This window comes from Macaca thibetana, chromosome 17 (assembly GCF_024542745.1).
Source record: "Macaca thibetana thibetana isolate TM-01 chromosome 17, ASM2454274v1, whole genome shotgun sequence".
Classification (NCBI taxonomy): Eukaryota; Metazoa; Chordata; class Mammalia; order Primates; family Cercopithecidae; genus Macaca; species Macaca thibetana.
In genome coordinates this window covers 9,688,450-9,708,455 of record NC_065594.1, presented here as the reverse complement: position 1 = coordinate 9,708,455, position 20,006 = coordinate 9,688,450, and the positions used below count along the sequence as shown (strand labels likewise).

Genomic DNA, 20,006 nt, shown 5'->3' with positions numbered 1-20,006 from the left:
TATGTCCTAGGATGAAGGAGTCTAGCTCTTTTGCCCAGGCTGGAGTGCAGTAGCATTCACTACAACCCCCACCTCCCGGGTTCAAGCAATTCTTCTGCCTCAGCCTCCTGAGTAGATGGGATTACAGGTGCACACCACCATGCCCAACTAATTTTTATTTTTAATAGAGACAGGGTTTCGCCATGTTGGCCTGGTTGGTCTCCAACTCCTGACCTCAAGTGATCTGCCCGTCTTGCCCTCCCAAAGTGCTGGTCTGAGCCACCGCACCTGGCCCTATGATTATTTTTTATACTGTGTATTAGAGTCCTAATACTACCAGTGCCATAACAAATGACACACAAACTTGGTAGCTTAAAACGACAGAAATTGATTCTTCACAGTCCTGGAGGCCAGAAGTTCTGGAGGCTCTGAGGGAGAAACCATCCCATACATCTCTCCTGCCTTCTGGTTGTAGACAGTCCTTGGCACTCCTTGACTTGTAACTGCATCTATGCTTCCCGCTTCGTAAGGCCCTCCCCTCTGTGTCTGTCTCACAGTTCCCTGTACCTTTCTTTTGTAAGGACAAATGTCATTGGATTTAGGGTCCATCCTAAACCAGGATGATCTTATCTAAGATTCCTTATTACATTTGCAAAGACCTTTTTTTCTTTTCTCCCAAGAGAGGGAGTCTCACTCTGTCACCCAGGTGGAGTGCAGTGACACGATCATAGCTCATTGCAGCCTTGAACTCCTTGGGCTTGAGCAATCCTTCTGCCTCAGCCTCTCAAGTAGCTGGAACTTCAGGTGCATGCCACCACACCTAGCTAATTTTTTATTGTTTATAGAGACAGGGATCTCAATATGCTGCCTGGGTTGGTCTTGAACTCCTGGGCTCCAGCGATCCTCCCACCTTGGCCTGTCAAAGTTCTGGGACTACAGGTGCACACCACTGCACCTGGCCCCATTTTTCCAAATAAGGTCACATCCACAGGTTCCAGGTTAACACATGGACATATCTTTTTGAGGGGGCCACCATTTGGCCCACTACACACTAGGTAAGAGAAGAACCGGAATCTGGAAGAATGGAAGAATGGGAGGATGAGCTGGTATGGGAAACTCTACATCCTGGAAGATTCCATCTAGGGGGAACACTAGAGCTTCACTGCCCATGTGTTGTCATGGGACCGTTGAAATTAATTTTCTAGGTACAATTAAGCACCTGCCCAATGGGTGAGTCTTCATCTTTAGCTGCAGGAGCACAGCAGTTGGGATTTGCCCGATTGTCTTTTTCAAGTGTGTCGATGCTATTTAGTTCCCAGGGTTTGCTAACTATATTTGGGTAAAGAGCAAGCAGGGGAGCTAAAAGTACCTTCATGTAGTGTGGGCCTGGGAGCCCGTGATGGAGTGTTCTAACAAGAAAGTGCTATACAAGATTTCAGCAGCTATCAGTATTAGTCCCTCAATTGCCTCACCACCACCACCCTCTTTTCAGCAGGCATTTACTGGGCCTCAAGTGTGTGTGATTAGAAATTTGGTTAATAGGCTGGGCGCAGTGGTTCATGCCTGTAATCCCAGCACTTTAGGCAGGCGGATCACGAGGTCAGGAGTTCAAGACTAGCCTGGCCAACATGGTGAAACCCAGCCTCTACTAAAACTACAAAAAAATTAGCTGGGTGTGGGGGTGCACACCTCTAATCCCAGCTACTCGGGAGACTGAGGCAGGAGAATTGCTTGAACCAGTACCCAGGAGGCAGATCTTGCAGTGAATAAAGATCATGCCACTGCACTCCAGCCTGGCGACAGAGTGAGACTCAGTCTTAAGAAAAAAAAAAGAAAGAAATTTGGTTAACAAGTGAAATCAGTGGTTAACAAGTTTTAAAATAAGGTTATATTTGGACATTTTTTGTTTTTCTTTGAATGGAGTACTGGAAATTGACTACAGGGGCTGAGAAAGGAAAGATTAAAGAAATCATCTAATTTTATTCACCATTGTAGTTTGACTTGTGACCACAGAAAGAACAGGGCTAATACCAGGGCAATTTGCCTGAGACTTGGAACTAGTAACTCTACCTAAAATGGTTTGAAATGGTAGTTAGTTCAAGAAAAATCTAGAGTGGTAGAGAGCTGTGACTTCAGGATAAATTTTTCTACCAACTTGCATAGCAAGCTGCCCACCAAAGCAGTGAGTATTGCACAAATTTTTTGAAATCAAAACTCGTGTTCATCAAATCTCTAAACCAAGATATCCTCCACGTTGGTTACTTCATGATTCCTTTTCGCATCTATGGTTCTTCTCACAGTTTCTATTTAGGTGATGTTTAATTAGCCCATTATTTCATATATTTCATCACTGCTTACCTTTTAAGGTGCTTTAATTGATTTTTATAAAGATCAAAATTTTGAGGAAGCCAATGACATGATCTAAATGCTGACTTGGGTGGGTACAATCTCTTTGTTATATAGAATAACTTCGTGTTGTCATGGTAAGAAGAGATGAGAATTAAGTGCATGGTTTCCAGGAGAAAAGTTTGTGGGTATAAACTGGATCAAGATACCATTGCTTCAGAGCAAGGGTCAGCAAACCCAGCCCCCTGCCTGTTTCTATATGGCCTACAGGCTAAAAAGGGTTGTTACACTTTAAAAGGTGGGGAAAAAATCAAAAGAATATTTCATGACACATGAAAAGTTTATGAAATTCAAATTTCAGGGTCCACAAATAAAGTTTTATTGGAACACACCTATGCATGTATGGATCGTGGAGGGCTGCTTTTGCCCTACAGTGGCAGAGTTTATAGTTGGAACAGAAACCATATGGGGCCCAGAAACTCTTAAAACATCTGCCCTCTGGCCCCTTGCAGAAAAAGTTGGCTGACCACTGCTGTAGAGCCTGTGTTTGATACAATTGCTGATTTTTGAACCTTAGTACTGTATAATGAGAACTTGAGAACTTGAGTGTGTCCCCTCAAGTTCCAGTTTCACCTGAGGAAAGTAGCGACTCACTGTATCAAATATGAATGGCAAAACCACAATTACTTTTGCACCAAGCGTACTAGCAGCCACGCTTCCCTTCCGCGCACCAGGGGTGGAGTACAAGCCCTTGTCAGCTGGGCGATGCTCCGTGGTACTCAGAAAATGGCCCATAACCAAACGGGCCAGGCAGGTAAGCCACAAGCTGAATAGGACCGTGCCACCAGCACACTGACAGACACTCAGTGCCGCCAGTGCTGGAAATTATTTCTAAGTTGTCCTTGCATCTTTGCAACATAATCTCAAGGGTCATGGCCCTGGAAAGAATTTTCTGGTTGGCCACAATGCCCGTACCTACTTGTTACAGATAATAGGGAAGTGAGGCAGACACTTAACTCACTCTTAATTTGCTGCTTTTCAGCTCATCCCTCCCATCATGATGCACAAAGAGATCTCACCTAAATGAGAAACCCTGCTAGGCAACCGGAGAGTAAATATCAGACATCTTTTTTGCTTCTCTAAGTGTGGTCCATGGACCAGCAGCATCAGCGTCCTCTGGAAGCATATCAGACATGCAGACCCAGACCTAACCTAATCAGAATTTGCATTTTAACAAGATCTCCAGGTGATTTGCTTATGTGTTAAAAATTGACAAGCAGTGCAAATGAAGTTCTAATTTGACAGGATTTCAGGCAGTATTATGAAGTGAAAGGCAGTATTTAGGCAGTTTGGGCACATATATTTTTGGCCCTAGGAGGTTACCCATAAGCATGACAGATCTGCCTGGCAATCTGTGCCCCTGAGTAATGCCTGCTTTTTACAATTTCTTTCTTTCTTAAGCCCTCAGATTTACAACTCCAAAATTATAGCATTCCCCTTGATAGCACGCTAGGAGCCCTGATGGTCAAAGTGGATGGTGAGACAGTGGCCATCTAGATGTGTGGGTGGTTTGTAAATAACAGCTTGCCCATGTAGGTCACAGAGCCAAAAATTATTTTAAAAGGACAAAGGTGAGTTATTGACCTCTAATATAAATTCAGAAATGGAAGCTTAATATGAACCCAGTCACACTTGGTTTCAAATCTTAGTTCTGTCTCTTCTTTTGTGATTTTTATCTTCCTGAGCCCAAATGTTCTCATCTCTAAAATGGGGTTGATAATCTATGTAAAGGACGTACCATAGTGCCCAGCCAGGACTATGTGCTTCATTAATTGTAGCTATCATGTGTTTTAATTTGCTGCATTAGGTGGACATGGTTCCTTATGCTTTAGTTCACTAAAGTGTTCCACATTATCAACTCATTTTGCAGTGGGATTGTTAGAACCACTAATGCTGAATGGTCTATGTTGAGTCTTAGAATTACAGATTCTTAGGCATTCAACTTCTCTTTCTGCCTCCAGTTTCTGTACTATGAGGCATCATAGAGTACAGTTTATATCATGAGGTCAGTTTGATAAATTGCAATCATGAATGTCGGAGAGATAAAAGTACATATTTGAAAAACTGCTGAATCCACTAAAGATATTCCTTAAATATGACTTCTGGAATATTGCCATTACTGGCCACAATAGAAAAATATCAGCAGAACCTTTCATAAGACAGAAGTGATTACTTTTAGGTATTATAAACCTTCTAAAATTTACTTCCAACAGTCTTTAGTGGTAAAGATAAACACATCTCTCCAAGCACAGGGCAGTGGTTGGTTTCTTTTTGTTTGTTTGATTGTTTGAGACTGAGTCTCTCTCTCTGTTGCCCAGGCTGGCATGCAGTGGTGCGATCTTGGCTCACTGCAACCTCTGCCTCCTGGGTTCAAATGATTCTCATGCCTCAGCCTCCTGAGTAGCTGGGACTGCAGGTGTGAGCCACCAACACCTAGTTACCTAGCTAATTTTTTTTTTTTTTTTTTTTTTTTTTTTTTGCATTTTTAGTAGAGCCTGGTTTTTGCCATGTTGCCCAGCCTGGTCTTGAACTCCTGGGCTCAAGCAATCCACTCACCTCGGCCTCCCAAAGCGCTGGGATTACAGGCATGAGCCGCTGCACCTGGCCCGCGGTTAGTTTCTTAATCATGTCCTATAACTGGTCATTTGTCCACTTTTCCTTTGAGAATATGTCACCTTTTAGCATTGATTCCAAAAAATGTGAATTGAAATTATTTTCACAGCTAAAACATTTTGGCCAGCATGCCCATGAAGTTATTAAAATAAATTATTTATTGAAAAGCAAGATAGGTTTTCCATTTACCATTTTAATTTTTATTGTCTTGTAAATTAAAGAACACAGTTATAAAGGAGACCCAGCTAATAAAGCTTAAACAAGTTGTTAATAAATGAACTGGGTGCATAAAATCCTTAAACCACATCTTCATTAGCAGTGAGGCGTCTTCATCCTCAACTGATTAATCGTTTCACTCACATAACAGTTTTGCCAAAGACACCTCCGACATGAAGGTCCTAGGTTACTTTTAGCTAGAATCTAAATATGGAACTGCAGAAAAATAATTGTACTAGCCGTTGAAGTGCGTGGCTATAATGTACCAAAAGAAAGAAATCGGTTTTTAATTTTTATTTTATTTCTTTTTTTGAGACAGAGCCCTTTCACTGTTGCACAGACTGGAGTGCAGTAGCACAGTCACGGCACACTGCAGCCTCAACCTCCTGGGGCTCGAGTGATCCTCCCACCTCAGCTTTCTGAGTAGCTGGGACGACAGGTGTCTGCCACCACACCCAGCCAATTTTGAAATTTTTTATAGAGATGGGATCTTGCCATGATGTCCAGGCTGCTCTTGAACTCCTGAAGTTAAGTGATCCTCCTGCCTCAGCCTCCCAAAGTGCCAGGATGACAGCTGTGAGCCACTGCGCCCAACCACAGAAATGTTTCATTAATAATAGCCAAGCAATATTATCACTACTGGCCAGGCAATATGGGGAACACTCTTATCAGAAATTAAATTTGTGGGGATTTTACGCCATTGTTTGAACAGAGAATATCTAGATACTTCTATAAATGCAGAAATCGATTTGACCTTGAAGCAGAGCTTCCTTGTTCTAGTAAAACTTGCCTGAGTAATTGCCCTTAGAATTACTAGTTATAATTCCTGCTGTAGACTAGTAAACTGCTGTTAACAGTACTTGAGGCTTAAAGCCCTGTGCTCTATAGGCTGACACTTTTTTCACCCCCCAAACTGTGTAGAACATACATCCCAGACCTGGCTTTTACATGGCACTGCCATTAACACTTGGTCTACTTCCTTCCTTCTTGGAGCCAATCCTTTATGGTTTACTGATCTTGTGCCTTCCATAAACCGTCTTCACCACCACCCTTTGGGAACACACTAGTTCAGATACTGACAGAGGAAACCGGAATCTTTCCCCCTGATTTGCTAGTTATCAAGGCCAAGCGTCTGCCATTGTGATAGTAATGCTGTACGTCCTCCAACCAACCCAGCGCCAATTCTGTCAACTTCAGATGTGTTGGCCATACCCTGACCTCAGTGTCTCTAAGAATGAAGTCTTTGAACCTCTCAGATTCATAGCCCTGTCACTGGTGTGGGACTGCTTTTCTTTTTCACTATTAGAAATGGATAACTTATACTTCTATTATATGAAATCGTTCTTGAGAAATATTTATTGTCACTATATAAACTTCTGTGTAACAAAAATACTGTAATATAAAAAGTAAGTTGATATATAATTTAATTCATATACTTTTTGTATAAGAGTATTTTATAATCATTTACATGGAATTTTATATGTAAACATAAGGTTATATATAAATTTTATAAACCTCTGAGTATTTTATAGTGGTTCTATATAATTTTATATATAAATTCACTTCATATTAGAGAGTATTTCTTATACAGAAATTTATGCAGTGATAATAAATACGTTGTTTTGTTTTTGTTTTTGTTTTTGTTTTGAGACCAAGTCTAGCTCCATTGCCCAGGCTGGAGTGCAGTGGTGTGATCTTGGCTCACTGCAACCTCTGACTCCCAGATTCAAGTAATTCTCCTGTTTCAGCCTCCCTAGTAGCTGGGATTACAGGCATGCACCACCATGCCTGGCTGATTTTCTTTTATTTTTAGTAGAGGCGGGATTTTGCCATGTTGACCAGGCCAGTCATGAACTCCTGACCTCAGGTGATCCGCCCACCTTGGCCTCCCAAAGTGCTTGGATTACAGGCGTGAGCCACTGCGCCCGGCCAAATATATCACAACTTCTGTATAAGACACTCTTTTCTCTGACTCCATCATTAACCAGGAGATGATGCAGTCCTTTGCCTGATTATATCTCCACATTCACTCAGAAGTTGGGGGACCAGTTGCTGATGTTTCACTGTTCGTCTGGCCCCTCCCTCATGTCTGCATTTCCTGTGGATGAGATTTTCCTCTATCATTTAAGTAAATCCCACTCTCTTGATGACCCGCTTTCTCTTCTGTCTTCCAGGTCTGTGAACTCCATCCCAGCAGCATTTAAATCATGCTTACGTATCTTCAATCTTAAAGAAAACTTCTTGCTTAGCCACAAATTCCTTTCTGGCGACTCCCCTTTATTTCTAACTACGCCTCTTCAGTGTCTCAGAAGAGTGGTCTACCCTCTGTTGCCACTCTTCAACCTAGTGTCATCTGTCATCGTTCCTACTACTTCACTGACTTTTTTCTCGCAACAGGGTCTTTCCTTGTCACCAACTGGCTGACTCCTTGGCAGCAGTGTCGTTCCTTTAAGAACATCATCTGCCTCTTCTCCGAGTCCACCATCCTACCTCTCTCATGACAGCTGCTCAGTCTCCTCTGCAAGCCTCTCTTCTTGTGTTGTCACCACAGCCCCACTGAAAGTCTGTGCCCCTCAGGAACTCCTCGTCTTTCTTCTCTTCTCATTCGACACACACAGGCTAGGTGATCTCAGCTACCTCCGTGATCTTCATACCATCAGGTAGAGTTGCTTCCTCCTCCTGAGCTTCAGACTAGAAAGTCACTGTTGACCATTCCCTCCTCTGTGAAAATACTGCCGTCTATTGGCCGCCCTGATTCCAGAGTCAAGTTTTCCTCCAACTTTCTTACCAAATGTGTCCTAGTCTTCTGAAATCTGTCACTCTCCTGCTTAGAGCCCTTCTATTGTTGGAATTCAGTGTAAATTATAAGTCCAGGGGGTACCTGGCTCCCACCGTGGTGCTTCCCTCCTTGCACTAGCTCCAACTATCCTTGTCTGACCCTTCTTTCGTTTCTGCAGACCTCGCTCTGTTATCTTATGCTGCTGGAGAAAAACATATATAACCTGAAGTCAGTTCTGATTTATGAACTCCAGCCTTTACTGGTCTAAGAAGTTGTTTCAAATGTCCGTCGTTCTTCAACCCGTCAGTATTGTCACCTTTCTCCTGTCAGTTGACGTTGCCATCTCCTTCATGGAAAAAGAAAAAAGTGAGCCTATCATGCTAGAATTTTCTGAGCCTCTTCCTCAACACTTAGAAATTTATCTCCATGGGAACCTATCCTTTCTTCTTTATTCTCTCTCCTAGGGTAAGAAATAGGCTCCTACCTTTTTAAGCCCAACCCCATCCCTTCCTGAATCTTGAGGCATGCGTTTTAACTTCTCTCTTGATATTGGCCTTTGTCTCAAGTAGTTTCATCTAATGTTACACCTTTATACTCCTTGGGAGGAAAAACAGCCCCTCAACTCCACATTTCCTTCTAGCTACTGACCTAATTCTCCTAACCTTCAGATTTGAGCTTCCTGAAAGAGTAGCTTATAATTGGGTAGCCCTACTTCCTTATGCCTGCTTGATGACTCAACCCACTGCAATTAGCTTCTGTTCTCTGATGGAATTGTTCTTGTTAAGGTTACCAATAAGCTTCATATTTGCCAAAACCAAAGGCTAATTTTTAACCTTTATCCTACTTCATGCCTTCGTGGCATTAGACACTGCTGAGCACCCACCATGGAACTTTTTTCCTCCTTTGACTTACATGACCCTAATTTTTCCCCATGCTTCTGTCTTTCTAGCTTTTTCCCTTGCAGCCTCTTTGGGGGTGTCCTCTTTTCTTATTCATTCATTCAACAAATGTTTATGAAACTGGATCCTGGAGCTGCAGTGATAAGTGGGATACAATCTCTACCCTCATTGGTACAGGATACAAGAGAAACTATCAAATAATTATACACATCCCTGTAGTTACACACACATTCTGGTAAATGCTGGGAGGGGGTGCCTTGGGGGTCTGATCCAGTCTCAATGGTGAGAAACACATGACATCTGAGTCATATGAAGGTGTCATCCATCTCACTGTACTACCTTTCCTGCTTTTTGGGAATATGAGATTTTGGTGAATGAATGCATATTCATCTTAGTCATACTCTTAATTATTTAATAATTGTCAGTCACATACCCTTTCACAATCTGCTATTTCCAAGTGTAGATATTTTTAGCCTTTTAATATACAGTCTCCTCCTCAGTCCCTTGTTAGTAATTATGGAGATACTTGGGCTGAAATACATTTTTGTAAATCTTGAGTTCAGTTATGCCTTAGTTGAGCAGCAGCAGCTAGAACTTCCCAGAATTCCAGGTGTCTATCTATTTGCAGCTGAATTCCATCCGCTTTCTTAAAATCCGATTTCCCTATGTGGCTATCTAAATTTAGATCTCATGTGTTAGAGCGGGCAGCCTACTACACGCACATCTCTGAACACTACTTTGTGATATGCCATATTGCTGAAGAGGTGTGGATAGAGTACACAGTTGGTTTGAGTCTGGCCTCCATCACTTCATTCTTTTGACAGGTTATTTAAATTCACTGGCCAAGGAAGCAAAACTAGTAAACCAGCATTGAAACTCGGGCCATCTTACTGGGATTGGGAGTTCACCCTGTAAAATAGGCCATGGTCTTGTAAATGACCATTGTCAATGGTGAGGAAACGGTTCTCCCACAGTGTGCTTCCCTAGCCACTCTAGAAGCACAGGAAGCAACTGGCCTTGGAATGAGGCCAGTGCCTAACCTACCTTGGTAAGGAATGATCTAAGGCAGTGCTTCTCAACAGGGGTGATTTTTCCTCCACCCCCAACCTCCACCCCAGGTACATTTGGCAATGTGAGAAACGGACTCACCTATTTCTAGAGAAGTCCTCAAAAGATATTTTTAAAATTGAAAGTAACTATAGACTCAGAGTTTTCTGGAAAAGTGTACAGATCATTTATTCATTCAACACATTCTGAACACCTACTATGAGTCACGAGCCAGGGTTAACCTTCAACAGGCTTGGTCCTTGCCCCCAAGGAAATTATAATCCATCTCCTTTTGAGGTATTGGTGGTCTTCAAATTTTACCATGCATCAGAATCCCTTGGAGGCTTGTGAAAAGCTCATTTCTGGGCCCTACTCCCAGAGTTTCTGATTCAGTAGGTCTGGGGTGGGGCCCAAGAATTTGCATTTCTAACAAGTTCAGGATCATACTTGCTCTAGGGGAATAAGGAAAGAAAGCTCCTGTGGTTTTGAGGATCAACATTTGCAGTATCTGTGGGACACTTGAACAGTTTGATTGTATCTGTCAGAATGTCTTTGGAAAAACGAAGGTTTCATAGCTGATGGCTGTTAGAGACAGACTTGGTGTTTCACTAACAACTAGGATTATTGCTAAAAAGCCCAGACATTTTATTGCCTATTTCTCTAAAACCAGTAAGGTTGAACATTTTTTCATCTTAAAAAAAAAAATCTTTTTTACATGATTTATGTTTTCATTTCAATTATTTTTTGAAAAAAATTTCTGCTGAGGTCTTGGTGAGCAAATGGTTTTAAACTCCACACTTTTGGCTACGAATGAGATGTAAGATATAGACACTAGTTCTTAAAATTCAGCACTGTTCACTTTTGCCAAGTGAATATAAACTGAATTGCATCAAATTACAGAGAACAGAGTATCTAGAATATTGTTTTCTTTTATCATTTTTACCTTTCCATTGAAAGATGTAATCAGGCAATCAAAGTAGCAAGGGTTAAATTTCTAGGCTACCACAAATTAGAATTGACAAGAAAAGCTTTCTGATCCATATTTGCCTGGGAAGGCTCCAAGGGAAATACAAGAAGCAGCAACTCAAATCCTGTTCTCTTCATTATCCTTTTTTTTTTTTAATAGCTCTTGCATAGGCTCGGTTTTTGGAAGTTGTATGCTGCTAATTTAGGTATATATGTCATTACAATTTTAGCATGGATCCTTCTCAGGCATACACAAGAGATGCCAGACATGTGAAAAAAGGAGGGAGCCAAGCACAGGAACCTCAGGGACACTGTATGACTGTTCTAGAGTCAGAAACCACGTGAACACGTATCGAATTAATAGACCTGAGGCTCAAGTCTGTTCTGTGCCCTGTCTCGCTCTCTCCTCTCAACGTCCCCTTCTCTTTCTGGAACTGGATTTCACATAATTCTTTAGGTGAGAACTAGAGCCATTCAGTCAAAGACTAAAAAGAGGCAAGGTTGGACCAAGTTTAAGTAAGAATCAGGTAACAATTAGCTGTGTGATGGTTAATGAAATCATTTGTCTCCGCATAAACTCTTCCCCTGGAAGTGTCTTGCAAAAGCTGGTTATTGGTGAAGTAGGATGGAGAGTTAAGGGAATGGGTTACATGACCTCCAAAGCCCTTTTAACTACAAGGTGAATCACAAGTCTAAGAGTCTTAGGTCAACATTTATTGGAGTGCAGATATGGACAGAGCTCTGTGCTAGGCACTGGGCCCCAGAGATGTGAAACATGGTCTTGACCCTCGGAGGCTTGCTCCCTAATCAAGGGGACCAGGTAGACAGACATTTAAATAAAATAAAAATGCAAAGGAACATAGACTAGGCATTCTTTTTAGTTCTGGAACTCGTGGTGAGGATCACATTGATTACTTTTAGGGTCAACTCCTAGAACTTGAGGAGCAACTTATTTCAGTTAGAAATTCCCATATGAAAATAAAGATGAAAACATGGAAAAAGATACCCTCAAAAAATTGGAATTCAGTGCCAATTTTATTAGACTACAAAAACATATCATACAATTATTATTTTAGGTATATTTATATAAAGTCATAAAAGCTATACTTTTTGAAAAACATTAGCATAAGAAATAATTTTTTAATTTGTTATATAAGTAAATTAACTTTAGCATCTTAAGGATTCGATGATACAGTTTTTAAATTTATTTTTTAAATTGACAAATAGCAATTGTACATGTTCTTGAGAGCACATAATTATATTTCCGTACATATAATTTATAGTTATCAGATCAGGGTAATTAGCACATCCACCATCTCAAATGTTTATCATTTCTTTGTGTTGAGGATGTGCGATATCCATCTAGCTATTTGAAACTATACATTGCATTATTGTTAACTATAGTCATTCTACAGTGCTGTAGAACACTAGAACTCATTTCTCCTATCTAGCTATAATTTTGTATCTTTTAACAAATCTCTCTGTCACTCTCCCTTCCCAGCCTCTAGTATCCTGTGTCCTACTTTTTACTTCTATGAGATCAACTTTTTTTAGCTTTCACATATGAGTGAGAACATGCACTGTTTAACTTTCCGTTCCTGGCTTTTTTCACTTAAAATAATGTCCTCCAGTTTCATCTATATTCCATGAACGATGGGATTTCACTCTTTTTTATGGCTGAATAATACTCCATAGTGTGTATATATCACATTTTCTTCATTCGTTCATCTGTTGTTGCACACCTAGGTTGACTCCGTATCTTGGTTATTGAGAATAGTGCTGCAGTAGACATGGGATGCAGACGTCTCTTTGTCATGCTCTCAGTGACTTGTTTTGTTTTTTGTTTTTTGAGACAGAGTTTCTCTCGTTGCCCAGGATGGAGTGCAATGGCAGGATCTCGGCTCACTGCAACCTCCACCTCTCGGGCTCAAGCAATTCTCCTGCCTCAGCCTCTCGAGTAGCCAGGATTACAGTTGCTTGCCACCTCACCTGGCTAATTTTTGTGTTTTTAGTAGAGACAAGGTTTCGCTATGTTGGTCAGGCTGGTCTCGAACTCCCAGCCTCAGGTGATCTGCCCACCTCAGTCTCCCAAAATGTTGGGATTACAGGCGTGAGCCACCATGCCCAGCCTCAATGACTTGTTTTAATGAATTTTCTCTCTGAAGACTTACTGCTATTTCCTGCTTATTGACAGCTGTGGCAGCAAGCATCCAAAAGCTGATTTTTCTGAGGTCTTTGAAACTTTTGGACACTTCTCCTATTGGGAAAATAGAATTTTTCTTTTGAATAATTCTCATTTCCCACTAAGCGTATAAGCAACCTGGAGTATCTTGTAAGATCCATACAGATTAATATTTCAAGCATAATAATCCTTATACATTCCTTTTTGACAATGGAGACTATGGTTACGAGTAGAAGTTTTTAAATAAGGACTACTTTTGAGGTCCCAAAGCTTTGAAAATATGAGGTATAAACAAAACAACATATTCCAATGAGATATTGATACCTAGTTTTCTTAAATGTCTCATTCAAAGGTTGAGAATTTCTTCCTGAAATTTAGATAATATATTATAGAAATGTGGTTTGTCTTTTTGTACATTTAGGATGATTGTTTTTAAAAATAATTCTAGGCATTGTTTATTTTGTGTATTAGTGTAATAGTCAATGTAGTAGTTAGAATTGTGGTTGCTAATAGTCACAAAATCTAGTAAGAATGTGAGTACATGAACCCATCCCCAGGAAACTGATGGGACAAGTAGTAAACTTTTTTTTGACTATTTAACAAAAATATTTAATGCTGCCAAAAAGTATAAAAATATAGTAGGAATGGCAGTACAATACAAAGGAATCTCTCCTAATTTATTTTTTTTACATATTTCTATATTTCATACATGCATTAAAAACAATTAACAACACATCCAATGAAAAGTTCTGCAAAGTCTTCTGCTGGTGGGTGCTCCTCATGCTTTGTATGTAAAGTTTACTCTGTAAACAAATGACGGTGAGGCAATCTAGAGGTTTAGCAAGCCTCACTTTAGTGTCCGGAGTGGGCTTCAGGTCTGGCTTTGCACATCAATGGTTCAAAATGTATAGCTCCAGAATATTCTCAAGTCATGAACATTAGGTGCCTACCGTGGCCTTTTTCTTTTTCATTCATTCTCATTTAGCCTCTGTTTCATCTGCTGCACGTTCTGAACTGTGGTGGCCTTTCTGGCCTCTCGAATACGTTTCCGTGGAGCATTCTCACTGTTCTCCTCCATTGTATCTTGCATTTGCTGTACATCGGTCACCTGTCAGTTTTTCTTCTTCTAGACCAATTCTGTTCTGATTGTATTTTTCAGTCGTTATTTTGTTTGGTGAGTGATCAAAAGCAGGAGCTAAGTTTTACTTAGAAAGTGCTTTCCACCGTTTCTGTATACTAGAATCTCCCTTTACACATTTTACTGCTTCTATTGTAGCCATGTATGAGAATCTCAGTTGATCTGGGGTCTGAATAAGACCCATTCGGTATTTTCTCATGTTCAATAACACTTTTTTAATGTTAATATAATCTCCTTTTCCCATCAAAACAAGACAAGTGTCTACCAGAGAGAAGGTGCTGAGCACCCAGTGCCTTCACTACAATGGACCACTGCAGGCTCATGGTCAGGGTTCAAGGAGCCAGATTCTCTCACTTTAACCAAGAAATTGATAAATGAAGCTGGTGATTCAGGGACTCCAAAATCTGGCCAGGTAGTGTAATGAAAGTGAGATATTGTTCTGGTTTCACCACTATTGATATTTTCTAATCATAGAAGATGTACTGTGTAATACAACTTCACATCTTCTGACAAGAGCTTCACACTGAATCCTGTTTCTCTAAACAGCATCTCTTGGTCATCTGTTGGCCAGTACTGTGCACATTTAACCGATTCTTTCTCCACAATGCGGTTCAGCATGACAACTGCTTTGGTCTTCTGCTGCCAAACCGTAAGCCAGGAATGGCAGCACATGTTAGGAAGTGGACCCTGTGTTAAGATGTAACTCCTTTGTGCCTCTTCTATGTCAACTAAGCTGGCATTAATATAATCATTCTCAGCATTTTGCAGTTTAACACGACTGTGATCATATGGGCTTACATCTCTGTATCTATTTCGATTTCTGTTTTCTGGAAACTTGGCCACTCTATGAAGATAGTCATGGGACTCATTTCGAATTTCCAAGTACGGCGGCTGCCAGCGATACTGAGCATCCAACTCCTCAAACTCGTGCTCGATGATGGTGGGCATGGCTGGGACGAGTCGTAAATCTTAAGAGAAATGGAAGAGTGAGGATGGCTGCTAAGCTGGACAGACACCCAGTGTGGTTGATTATAGTCAATCATTACTCAAGGAATTTGTATATATTCTATTCATGTATATATATGGTAAATTTCTAATTATCATACTCCTATAAAGTAATTACCATACTCCTATAAAGTATTATCTTCATTATAAAGTGAAGAAAGTGAGGCTGAGAGAAGTTAAATTATGTGCCCGAGGTGATGGCCTAGTGAATGAGCAAACTTGGTTTCACAGTCAGGTCTGTCTGGCTCCCAAGCTGCTGGTGTTTTACGTTACCACATTGTCTTAGTCTGGGCTCTCCCGAAAGCAAAGCCTGTACGGACAACTTGGAGGTAGGTAGGGAGTTTATTTGGGAATGTAACACCAAGGAATAGACTGATAAGACAGAAGAATGACCCCCCCGGAAGGAGAGAAGGCCAACCCAAGGGTCCCTTTCAAATTAGCAAACATTATGAATGTCTGCTACTTGATCCTGTGGGAGCTTCTGAGGAACCTTTTAACGTGTATCTCAGAATTGGCCACCCTGGGCTAAAAATGAGACAAGCATTTTTCTATGCGCTTCTGTCCCTCAGTGGTCAAGGGCAAGCTTACAGGCCTTAACTGTCCCCCATTGCCAGATTGTCCACGCCCGAGTGCCAAGTGGTTCCCATGGGACTCCTGTGTCACAGCTCCAACATAGCCCTGGGGCCAGAAACCCGGGGCAGAGGCCAGAAGCAGGTGCTGTGAGGTTGCATCTGCACAAGATGAAAGAAGCCCACCACGCAGGCCTGGGCACCACCACAGTGTTTGAAATAAGAGGTGAAATTGAGAACACGTGGTATATTGCCCAGAATGTTGAGAGACACATGACCAGTTATAATGAGAGAGTGGAATGAGAATCTTCAGTGTCTCATCATGCATGCATTCATTCATTTATCCATTCAGTCACCAGCGAATGCTGGGTAGTATATGAAGTGAAAGAAGAATTAAAATGAGTCTAGCTGAGTTTCAGATACTACAGAAAAGAAAATAGATAATGTGATAGTGTGTTCTAAGTGCTTCAATAGAAGTATACTAAAAGGTAGTAAAAGTAGAGAAGGGAGATACCCACTGTATTCTGTGTGTGGACAGAGAGGGGGTGTGGGGAGAAGGGAGGTCATTTTTCTAGAGCTTAGTCTTGAAAGATAAATAGAAGTCAGCCAGCTAGGGAGAAATATGAGCATCGGCTCTATATTCAAATTAAATTTTAGTATTTCAATATTAAGTTTCCTAAGTATGATCATTGTGGTTATGTAAGAGTGTCCTATTTTTAGGAGATACGTGCTGAAAAATTTAAGAGTAAAGTGTCATAATGTCTGCAACTTACTCTCAAATGATTCAGCACAGTAAATATTTGGGGATGGGGAAAAGCAGGTGAACACAAATGTAGCAAAATGTTAATCACTGGTGAATATAAGTAAAGGGTATGTATGTGTTTATTGCACTAATCTTACAACTTTTTTAAATTTTCTGAAATAAAAAAAGGAGGGGAGAAAGTTAATTAATTGAAGGCCATGGGCAGGGGCTGGGGAAGAGCAGTCCGGGATGGGGTTGTGAGAGGGACAGCAACACCTGAGGACACTGGTTCATTTTTAAAATTGCAGCGGTTGGCCAGGTGCAACAGCTTACACCTATAATCCCAGCACTTTGGAGGCCAAGGCAGAAGGATCATTTGAGACCAGCCTGGGCAACAGAGCAAGACCCCATCTCTACAAAAAAATACAATATTAAATAGCCAGGCATGGTGGCACATGACTGTGGTCCCAGCTACTCAGGAGGCTGAGGTGGGAGGATTGCTTAGGCCCAGGAGTTCGAGGCTGCAATGAGCTATGATCACACCACTGTACTCCAGCCAGCCTGGGCAACAGAGCAAGACCCTCTCTCTACGAAAAGTAAATAAATTGCAGTGGTTAGTGGGACACCGTGGGACATAATGCTCATGATAGAGAAAAAACAAAAATGGGACAAGAGAAGGGAGTGATGTATGCTAGAGTGTTGGGCTGCATCCTGAAGGCCTAGGTGACATTGAATAATTTCATGCATCTTTTGTGTTTTAAATGGTCACTTTAGCAGCAGTTTAATAAGAATGGATTAGAAAGGCCCAAAACTAGGCCGGGCACGGTGGCTCAAGCCTGTAATCCCAGCACTTTGGGAGGCCGAGGCGGGCGGATCACAAGGTCAGGAGATCGAGACCACAGTGAAACCCCGTCTCTACTAAAAATACAAAAAAAAAATTAGCCGGGCGCGGTGGCGGGCGCCTGTAGTCCTAGCTACTCAGGAGGCTGAGGCAGGAGAATGGCGTGAACCCAGGAGGCGGAGCTTGCAGTGAGCCGAGATCGCGTCACTGCACTCCAGCCTGGGCAACAGCGTGAGACTCCGTCTCAAAAAAAAAAAAAAAAAAGAAAAAAAAAGAAAGGCCCAAAACTGTGGCAGGAAGATGAGTTTTTATGTTACTACAGTAGTTAAGGTGACAGATTCTATAGGCTTACAGGAAAATGGTGCCAAAGATAAAGTGAAGACAGCTTTGAAACTGCAGAGGGCAGAAGAGTCAACAGGACTTGGCAATCCCCTACACTCAGTGAGTTCCTAAGAACATGGACTTGGTTCAGTTCAGGGATGAGGCTTTTAAACCCCAAAGAGAAGGAAGACTTGTGGAGGAAAAAGTTTAGTTTTAGAATGTATTTAACCATGAAATAATGAATTAAGGTGTTTAGTTTGTACATCAGGGGTTTATTTATCTTTCATCACCATAACTAGTACTGCTTGCAGTATAGTAGGTATTCAACAAAATTTTTTAACCTGTGTTTAGAAATCATGATAGTAGATGGTAAAATGCTTTCTTCAGTTGCTGATACTCAGGGGAACTATGTTGTATGTTTTGTTAATGTTTTCTCCCTGAGGGCTAAGCATTTGGTGAACATCTGTCTCCTAACACCTGTTGGACCGGTTTACCTGGCAATCCAAAGTGAACATGTGCCAGGGTAGTGCCACTTAAAGTACCTTCACTTTTTAGAATCTATCAGATGGGTTTAGAGTCAGTTTTGTCTTTCACCAGCTAGTTTTCTCCGTTTCGAAAGTACAAGTATTTCTACTTCTTAGTAAATGTAATGTATGACACATGAATTTAAAGAACGTACAAAGTAGGAAACATTTATATTTCATACAACTTGAATTTTCAAATGCAGAAATTCCCTCTTGGGAGTGAGTCTTATGCTTTGGAGCAGGAATGACAGAACAGATATGGTACCAAAGCCAAGCTCACCTAGATATTGCAAACACACAGGCAAAAGAGGAGGTGGCCCAAGTGTGTCATCAGAGGGTCACTCGGCATCGGAGCAGTTCCTTTGGCGGGTAGTGAACTGAGCAAAGAGGCAAATGAATGATAGGTAGTTACAGAGAGAGAATCCCTACATCAAGGAAATACGACAAACACCAGGACTCGATTTTGATTCTATGTCTAAGAGCCTTCCTTTGACATCCTTCCCCACCATGTCAGGGAGGCTATGTACTCTCACTCCATTCAGTCGTTAGCACTGCTCACACTGGTAATAACTTCTTGTTACCCGCTTTCCTCTTTGGACTTTAGATAGCCCCCTGAAAGCCACCCACCTTTGTGTTCCCAGTGTTTAGATTGGTCCCTCGCACAACGTCAGCGTTCTGTAACTTTCACATACATGAATGAACAAATGGACAAATGAACATACATGACTTCCTAAAAGGATATCATAGCTCTTGATAGTCATGACAGCACTAGTATTAACCTTTGTTTTGTAATGAGTTTCAATTTAATGTTGTTAAGGAAAATACAGGATTTTAAAAACGAGTACACACACATACACATATTCCAGAGTCTTTCTAATGAGTTCGAATATTAATTTGTAGAAGAATCTAACAACACATGCTTTAAAAAATAGTGTTTGTGGCCAGGCATGGTGGCTCACGCCTGTAACCCCAGCACTTTGGGAGGCCGAGGCAGGCAGATTACCTGGGGTCAGGAGTTCGAGACCAGCCTGACCAACATGGCAAAACCCCATCTCTATTAAAAATATAAAAATTAGCCAGGCATGGTGGCGGGTGCCTGTAATCCCAGCTACTCAGGAAGCTGAGGCAGGAGAATTGCTTGAACCCAGGAGGCAGAGGTTGCAGTGAGTCAAGATCACGCCACTGCATTCCAGCCTGGCGTACAGGCTGAGACGGAGCAAGACTCCATCTCAAACAAAAAACAATTCGTGTTTGTGCCAGGCACAGTGGCTCATGCCTATAATCCCAGTACTTTGGGAGGCCAAAGCAGGAGGGTCTGTTGAGACCAGGAGTTCAAGACTAGCCCGGGCAACATAGTGAAGCCCTGTCTCTCCAAAAAAAATAATAATAATAATACAAAAATTACTCAGACATGGTGGCCTGCACCTGTAGTCCCAGCTACTCAGGAGGCTGATGCAGGAGGACCACTTGAGCCCAAGATGTCAAGGCTGCAGTGAGCTGTGATTGTGCACTGCTCTCAGCCTGGGCAACAGTGTGAGACTCTGTTTATTACTCTAAACACTATCACTAGTACTATAAGAGTAATAGAGTTTATTACTAAGTTGTTTTAGGATCTGTCAAATACAGAGATGCTGCCCCAATCTGGTCAGACATTTCTGATTGATTGATTGATTGATTTTTTTCAGACAGTATCTCACTCTGCCATCTAGGCTGGAGTTCAGTGGCACAATTATGGCTCACTGCAGACTTGACCTCCTGGACCCAAGTAAGCACCTGAGT

The 20,006-nt window shown here is 41.5% G+C and overlaps 2 protein-coding genes and 1 pseudogene across 13 annotated transcripts in view; 1 reads left to right on the top strand and 2 right to left on the bottom strand.

The window, feature by feature from the left end:
- Window positions 1-20,006, bottom strand: part of ALOX5AP (arachidonate 5-lipoxygenase activating protein) — a 734,005-nt gene that overhangs the window by 182,784 nt on the left and 531,215 nt on the right. The window lies entirely within an intron of this gene.
- The window catches only part of HMGB1 (high mobility group box 1), a 979,364-nt gene that overhangs the window by 873,496 nt on the left and 85,862 nt on the right, over window positions 1-20,006 (top strand). The window lies entirely within an intron of this gene.
- On the bottom strand, window positions 13,866-15,173 carry LOC126940736 (tyrosine-protein phosphatase non-receptor type 2-like; annotated as a pseudogene).